Raw genomic sequence first — 9,523 nt, forward strand, 5'->3', positions numbered from 1 at the left:
ATAAATCAACTAATCGAACTTGAAGCTGAAGGTTTATCACGTAAAAGTGTTCGTCGAGAAAAGTATAGATGGTATGAAGTTTTTTTAAAGGAATGTTAGTGTGAACGCATTAAATTCACAGTTTTGGTGAGAAATGTTCTCTGCGTGACACCTAAGCGTTTTACTAAATAAAAACTTCTCGTAAAGCCACGTCACCACGTCACATTCTTTGCCAATAAATTTTTAAGGTAAATTTTAAAAATGCTTCTCCTTTAATATATAGGGGATTAATAGATAATGAGGGCATCATTTTTTTTTAACTATACATGTATATATTTAATATGGAAAATGAGGAGCATTTGGTACGTTATGGAATATGGAATACCAAGCTTTAACATTATATATCAAGAGGTTAATGGATCTGTAAAGGTGATGGGTTTGTTATGCTATTTACACGAGCCTCTTATTGCTAAATGGAAGAGATTGAAGCGATTTTATGACTACTAGGTCGTTGTCCGCGCGGAAAATTGGTACATAATATCTTAGAAATTATTTTAATATTTTTATATCATAAATTATGGAATAAGCCACACTTAGCATAATTTTTTTGATCATTCATCATATTATAAATGAAAACACATGAGCTGTTTATTGTTGAAATGTTGTTATTGAGAGCTTAATTAGCAGTTGACACTAAAAGTTAACAACTGACTTTGTTATGAAATTTCAGTTTGTTCTCTTCCGAAGCTTTTAATGATGTTAATGACGGTGTCCAAATAGAAGTACTTTCATGTATTAGGCGAACAATAGTTACCTTAGGGGTGTTCAATCCGGATATCGGTTTGGTTTCGGTTCGATTTTTTTGGTTTTTCGGTATTTCGGTTAGTAAATTACAACTACCATTCTAAATCTATATTTACTTTGGTTCGGTTCGGTCTATATACCGTCGATTTTTAGTTTATTCGGTTTATACCAAAAAACATAACTATTTAGTTTAGGATTATATTATATGAATTTTAGAGACATGTTGTCAACACAATCATTTATTAAAAATATTATATGTTTAAATAAAAGAACAAAAAATAGAAAAACGCTTCTACCATCTAATAAAAGAATCAAATCTAGAATTAAAATCAAATCTCAAAATTTTGAAAAAAAACAGAAGCACAAAATAATTATTTTTCTATTCTTCCATATTTAGTGTTCTTCAAAGTCATGTTTCTTCGATTGAACACGAAACTCTGTTAATTTATAGATAAGAAAAAACTGTGAAAATTTTCTGTCCATCAAATTAATAATCTTTACTTCAATTTAATCAATGCTAAAATAAAGAAAACAAATCAAAAAATAAGACTAAGAAAATAAGAAGCCTTGGTTGTGATGATTGTTACTTAATTATAGTTTAAGTATTGCAAAATAGGGTTTCTTTATTACTGTAAAAAATATGTTAATAGTTATTAGTAAAAATTTAACTTATATAATCATGCGTTGTTATATATATATATATATTTACATGTTTCTATTTTTGATTGGTTTTCTTCGGTTTATTCGATTTAAATCGGTTATAAACCAAACCATATTGTCTATTTCGGTTCGGTTCGGTTCGGTTCGGTACGGTTTTACCATATTGAACAGCCCTACCTTAAATTATGAAACAGATAAAAAAAATTGCATTTGCCATGATAAAGTTATTTGTTGTTTTTACATGTTCAAAAGCAAACAAACAATATATTTCAATATTTCTTTTATGTACATGTTACATAACTTTTTGTTTTGATAAATTAAGTGATATTTTTGTTAATTTTTAATTTTCGAGCATAGAATTCTTTAGCAACCTCCTCAAATATGACTAATCTCAGATAATATATTGTGTTACACATAATCCTGCGATGTTTTCATAAAAATATAATCTTCGATCTGATGTTAATCAATATATATACTCTTTAAGTAACTTCAAATATATTTTATAATATATTTTCGTTTCCTCAATAATTTTTTTAACCATCTTGTATTATGTTAAAATATATATATATATATATATATATATATATATATATATATCTTAATTATTCCATATTCAAAAAGAGCATTTCCAAAAAAAAAAAATCTTAGATTATTTCATATTCAAAATAGCATTTTCAACTTTTTCCTAAATAACAATCTGCACGAGACATATATTCAATATTATTACATGTGAATTTTAATCAACCAAAGACGTATACGCAAAACTACGGAACAAACAATTTAAATAGATATATGATAATATGAACTTCAACAATTTTTCACATAAAAATATAAATACATATAATACAATCTACACACATTTTTTTTGGAACACAATACAATCTATACATAAATAAAATCTATAAGGAGGATGCATCTCTCCAGCTTATTCAGCAGTAAGATGATTATGGAAAAGTGTTCAGAAAATCCAAGCTTATCGAAGTTTCGAAGAAAGGAGCCACGGATTCCTCTGGCGTGCCTACCAAGACAATGTATTCTAGGTTGAGTATACGCCCTAATAGTCCAGCACTCTTTACGACTCTGACACGAAAACATATATTTTCTTTCAGTTTCTTAAATTTAATATAAGTATTACCACATGTTCTCTTGTCTCAATCTTGAGAGAGTCTCCAACGAACTGAAGTTTCTCAAGATCAATACGATGTAGTTTCTGATGATATCATATGGCCAGAACGCTCCAAGGCTGCAAAGAGATTTCCACGATCAGATCAGTCAGTGTTCTCTGATCTCTCTATGAAGGAAAGGTGTTTTTGAGAGAGCTTTTGGTAACCAGCCATATACCTTCATGCTTGCATCATCATCCAATTCCAATCTGGAGGGAGGTTCACGGCTTGCGAGGGTTAACCAAAAGGATTTCTGTTAAAATGTAAGAAAGGTTATATTCTACTCAACATTCCCAACAGAGAAAGAAACTACATTTAAAAAATAAAAATAAACATCTTTTGAGAAATTGAATTGAAGGAGAAACGTACCAGAAGAGGAGGAATAACAAGATACGAAATGCAAGCACTGTATACAATCGCCACAAAGAGAATTCTCTTCGATTTGGATTAGCAATAATAAAGATAACTAAGTTTGAAAAAAAACTGAAACTTTATCGGACCTGATTGACGATGATACACTCTCATAAGATAGAATATATTGGAGGTGGCTCCACGGTTGAGGTTACTTGGGTAACGGACAACACAATTAGGCGATATGAAACCCTGTATGACAGTACTCTGTAGTAGAATAAGTAATTCTGACTAAGCAAAAGATTATGTTAAGGAAGCTTATCTCATACCTGTTCATCAAATCAATCACAAGGAACTCTAGCCCACCCCCTAGGTGATTTAGGTCAAGGTGAAGAATTGTAAATGTAGTTATTTATAAAAGAGTAAAGTAGAGGGATTGGAAAGGACTGCATGACATTAGATGTTAGAGTAACCGAAGGGGATTTAAGGATGAAATAGCAGAAGGTGTAAACGTAAGGGAACCACATAAAGAAACAAAGAAGATGAAGTCCAAAAGTTTAAACGGTGGTTCAGTTAGCATATATTTTGGGTTTCATCATGGGTCACTGCAACATAAAAATCATGTATAGTTTAAAAGCCATGTGAGTATTAAAATAGACGTCCAATATTGTCTCAATTGTCGGCAATTAAGAAGGTTACATGGCAAATTATGATGAGGTGTAAGTTTGATTGGGTGGGAATATTTTATCCTAGATGGCATAGCTTAGGAACCTTTAAATTAGTTCTTTTTATATAGTAGAGATAATGGGCTAGTGGGAATGAAAAGGAAAGTATACTATTTGAGTTTCAGAACGCTTGTACATAATGTATTGGTTAGACTGTTGTATGGATATAAGATGACGATTACAAGTGATCATCAAGGGTTTGTTGTATCTTTGATAGTAGTGGTGGTATGGCGGTTTTGGGAATTTGTGATCAAACTGTGGGGTATCTTTAAACCATCTACAAGCTCGACTGAGCAATGTAAATATTATTTTATATGAAAATATTAAGTTAGAATTGCATAGGTCTTGGAAGTCATTGGACCATAAGTTATCTTCGGGAGACATGGCATAAACATAAACCAGAATTTTTGTTTTTATCGGAAACGAAACAGGAATTTGAATTTGTTCAAAGGTTCCAATCACACTTTGGTTACGATAGCCTAGTTACGGTGGATCCAAATGGGAGAAGTGGCAGTCTAGCTCTTTTTTACAATAATGAGTACCAAGTTAGGATTCTATATTCTAGCAATAGAAAGATAGATGTTGAGGCGGTGGTTAAAGGGAAACAAGTTTTCCTTACTTTTGTCTATGGAGAGCCGGTTCAAAAATTAAGAGAACAGGTGTGGGAGAGATTAACTCAGTATGGATTATCACGCTCGGAGCCCTGGTTTATTATAGGAGACTTAAATGAGATCACTGGGAATCATGAAAAGGATGGGGGATCTCTAAGGTGTGCGGCTTCCTTTATTCCTTTTAACAATATGATAAGGAATAGTGGTGTACTAGAATTCTCGGCTCGAGGTAATAAAATGTCGTGGCAAGGAAAGAGAGGTAAAGGGAAAAGAGCAGTAACGGTAAGATGTCAACTGGATAGAGCTTTGGCTAATGAGGAATGACATACACTTTTTCCATGTTCTTATACAGAATACTTGAGACTGGTGGGATCGGACCATCGACCTGTGATTGCTTTTTTGGAGGATCAAGTATCAAGGAAAAAAAGGGGACAGTTCAGGTTTGATAAGAGATGGATAGGCCAAGAGGGACTAATGGAATCAATTGTATTGGGGTGGACAGAGAACCAGAAAGGTCAATCAGAGGATTTCATTACAAAAATTAATAATTGCCGTCGTGAAATTTCGTCATGGCGGAAAGACAATCAACCTTATGAGAAGGACAAAATTCTGAATTTCCAACAAGCACTGGAAGAAGTACAAACAGATAACAATAGATCACAAGAGGATATTATAGAGATTTCCTGGAAATTACAAGAAGCTTACAAGGATGAGGAGGAATATTGGCATCAGAAGAGTCGAAATATGTGGTATTCATCTAGGGACCTTAATACAAAGTTTTACCATGTTTTAACAAAGCAACGTCGGATCAGAAATATAATAGTAGGGCTCCATGATGAAGCAGGTAATTGGGTCACAGAGGAGACTGAAGTTGAGATGGTGGCGGTAGATTATTTTGATGATTTATTCAGTACGACTAATCCAACAGAGTTTGATAATTTTCTGGAGGAGATAGGACAATAAATTTCTCCCCAGACGAATCAAATGTTACTGCGATTAGCAACAGAGGAAGAGGCTTGACAAGCGTTATTCATGATGCATCCAGAGAAAGCGTCGGGCCCGGATGGAATGACTGCTATATTTTTCCAGCATTCCTGGAGTGTCGTTAAAAAGGATGTGATTGAGTTGGTGAATAATTTCTTGGTCACAGGTGAAATGGACCCACGGTTAAATATAACTAACATTTGTATGATCGTAAAAATAGAGAGACCTACAAGGATGACGGAACTCAGGCCGATTAGCTTATGTAACGTTGGTTATAAGATTATCTCGAAAGTTTTGTGTCAAAGGTTGAAAAGTTGTCTTCCCCGTCTAATTTCGGAAACGCAATCATCCTTTGTGGCAGGAAGGTTAATATCATATAATATTCTTATTGCGCAGAAAATGTTTCATGGTTTGCGAACTAATAAGTCTTGTCAAAATAAGTTTATGGCAATTAAAACGGATATGAATAAGGCATATGATCGGATAGAGTGGAATTTTATTGAAGCTCTCCTACAAAAAATGGGATTTGATCCACATTGGGTTAAATTAATGCGAGGGTGTATATCTTCAGTTCAATATAGGGTACTTATCAATGGACAGCCAAGAGGCCTTATAACTCCTCAGCGGGGATTACGTCAAGGGGATCCCTTATCACCTTATTTATTTATTATGTGTACTGAGGCTTTAATTGCAAATATAAAAAAAGCGGAGGGGGGAAAACAGTTAACTGGTATGAAGGTAGCAAGAGCGTGTCCGGCAATTTCTCATTTGCTATTTGCAGATGATAGTCTTTTCTTTTGTAAGGCAAAAAAAGAAGAGTGTCAAACTATTCTCAGGATACTAAAGGACTATGAGGTTGTTTCAGGACAACAAATTAACTTTCAGAAATCATCAATTCAATTTGGACATAATATTGAGGAAACCAGTCGCCAAGAGTTGAGAGATATTTTGGGAATTCAGAACCTAGGCGGGATGAGATCTTATTTAGGACTGCCAGAAAGTCTAGGAGGATCTAAGGTACAAGTGTTTGGCTTTGTACAAGAGCGTCTAAATAATAGGGTGAGTGGATGGACGTTTAGATTTTTCACCAAGGGAGGAAAAGAGGTGATTATTAAATCAGTAATTACGGCTCTGTCAAATCATGTGATGTCTGTGTATCGGTTACCGAAAGCAACAGTAAAGAAATTAACGAGTGCGGTAGCTCAGTTTTGGTGGAGTCCAGGTGAAAGCACAAGAGGAATGCACTGGCAATCATGGGATAAATTATGCGAACATAAGGAATGGTGAGCTAGGATTCAAGGACTTGACTGATTTTAATACGGCGATGCTTGGAAAGCAGCTGTGGAGGCTGATCGATAAGCCAGATGCCATTTTCTCTCGAGTTTTCAAAGGACGGTATTACAGGAATGCTTCACCCCTAGAACCGATTCGCTCATATTCCCCGTCATATGGCTGGAGGAGTATTATCTCTGCTAGATCTCTGGTTTGTAAAGGACAAATCAAAAGGGTTGGAACAGGATCATCTATTTCAGTATGGAATGATCCCTGGATCCCATCCACTCGCCCGAGACCAGCTAACAAAAACCTTCATAACAGTTACTCGGACCTCACAGTGGATTCTTTCATTAACCAGGAATCCCGAACATGGAATCTACAGGCAATTAGGACTTTGGTGGAACCACACAATGCAAAGATGATTGAACGTATTCCTTTGAGTAGAAATCAAATGGAAGATAGGGATAGATGGCACTTCACCAATAATGGGAAGTATACGGTACAATCAGGGTATCAAGTAGAAAGAATATACCCTGACAAGGAAAAAACGCCAGATTTTTATGGACCCAATGTAGATATTCTCAAAGCTTTCTGCTGGAAAGTGAAGTGTCCTCCGAAGTTAAGACATTTCTTATGGCAGTTATTGACAGGTTGTATAGCGGTAACAAAAAATCTAAAAGCGAGACGAATACATGGAGATACATGTTGTGCACGGTGTGGAGATTCGGAGGAATCAATAAATCCTGTGTTCTTTGAATGGTCTCCGACACGTCAAGTGTGGGCACTATCTAAGATCCCATCGAATCCAAGTCTTTTTCCTATTGGCTCTTTGTTTGCTAATATGGATCATCTGTTCTGGAGAGTTAAATCAAAAATGGAGGACCATCAGTTCGCATGGATACTATGGTACATTTGGAAGGGTCGGAATAATAAAGTTTTCAGTAAAATTGATATTGATCCGAGGGAAACACTTAACTTAGCAGAATTGGAATCAACACTTTGGGCTGAGGTACATGTTACCAATAACCCCATGGAGGTAAATGTAGTACCGACCAGACCTAATGTAGGAACTATAGGAAGATGGTGCTTCACAGATGGTTCTTGGAAAGATAAGGACTTATTTTCAGGACAAGGCTGGTTCAGTACACTACCGGGGTTTGAGGGTTTGTTAGGAGCAAGGAATGTAAGGGCAAGTCTCTCACCCCTTCATGCGGAGACGGAGGCTTTGATTTGGGCAATGGAATGCATGAAGAATTTAAGACAGTTTCGGGTAACGTTTGCAATAGATTGTTCTCAACTGGTGAAGATGGTTTCGGAACCAGAGGAATAACCAGCATTTGAAAGCTACCTGGAAGACATTATGCTCTTGAGAAGAAGCTTCACCAACTCAGATATCGTCATGTACCTAAGACGGAAAACATAAGGGCGGATAGCTTGGCACGCAGTGCTAGGAAACAACCGTCTTTCGTCGATGCAAATGCAGAGTTAACACCTTGGTTTACAGCGTCTACATAAGAAAAAAAAAGATATTTTTTATGAATAGTCCAAATCAAATAATTACAGATGAAAAAAGTGATGACTGTTATGAAAGCAGCCGCTTTCGTTGAAAATATAAAAAGATGTGGGGCCCGCTGCACTATTTACACAGTGAAATCCTACTTTTTAACTTCTATATAAACGATCGATTCCGATCGTTTATAATTCACACCTAAAACACTTCTCTTCTCTCAAATAAGAAAATATCTTTCTATATCAGTGTTATTTCTTTCTACGGGTATAAAATTTTGCCCTTATTTAAATTTCTGCGATACAATAAAATTCTGATTCTTTTTATAACACGTTATCAGCACGATCGTTCTTCAATTTGGTAAAATTTATTTGTATCATTTATACCTGTTATAATGGTCGGTATACCGCCTCTACTATTATTTATATCATGTTATAATGGCCGGAATACCGTCTATATTATTTTTTAGTAATTTAATTAATTTATTGGTCGGCCGAGCCGCGTTATATTCTGTTTATTATTTATTGGTCGGCCGAGCCGCCTTATATTCTGTTTATTATTAATTGGTCGGCCGAGCCGCCGTATAATTTATTTATTACTCTGCATTGACCGGCTGAGCCGTCGCACGATTTATTGTCATAACATAAATATTTCATTTCCATAATTCTTTACTTTTATTAATTTTTATGAAATTTTATAGATTTGATTGACTGTTTAATACAATATTTTCAGACTGATTTTTGGTGCACTCGATTTAACACCAACGGTCACAAAGAAAATTTTTCCAAAATTTTTCCTTTCTCAAATGGTCATGAACAGTGATTTCCATCTATAAATACAAATCATTTTCACTCCATTTTATCTGGAGAATTTACTCCGAGTGAATTTAAGATGATTATCGGTTTAATTTTCTTTACATCGCTTCTCCTTGTAATTGCTTGTATGATTAATGTAAACGGTTTTTAAATTATGAAGTTTCTAATAAAATTATTATTTTGTGTTTTAGAAATACAAATGGAAAAAGTAGAGAAGCTCCAATTTCCAGCTTTAGACATCACTGGTACCAACTACATTTCATGGGTTACAAATGTTGAACTTCATCATGAATCTCTTGGTCTATCCCAAACCGTTAAAGAGAATAATAATTCAACGTGAAAAGGCTAAATCGGTAATCTTCCTTAGAAGACACCTTGATGAAAGTATTATTTATGACTATGCCAACATGAGAGACCCTAAAGAGCTATGGAAGTCTCTGAAAGATCGTTTTGATCATCAGAAAGACATAACACTTCCACTTGCTCGGGATGAATGGCAGAGTCTCAGATTCCAAGATTTCGACAAAGTGATGAATTACAATTCTGCTGTGTTAGGAATTGTGGCTAAATTGAGATACTGTGGTGAAACGATCACCGAATCTCAAATGTTTGAGAAGGCATACACCACATTCCACAAGAGCCACATAAT

Source organism: Brassica oleracea, chromosome C9 (assembly GCF_000695525.1).
Source record: "Brassica oleracea var. oleracea cultivar TO1000 chromosome C9, BOL, whole genome shotgun sequence".
In the NCBI taxonomy this organism is placed as follows: domain Eukaryota; kingdom Viridiplantae; phylum Streptophyta; class Magnoliopsida; order Brassicales; family Brassicaceae; genus Brassica; species Brassica oleracea.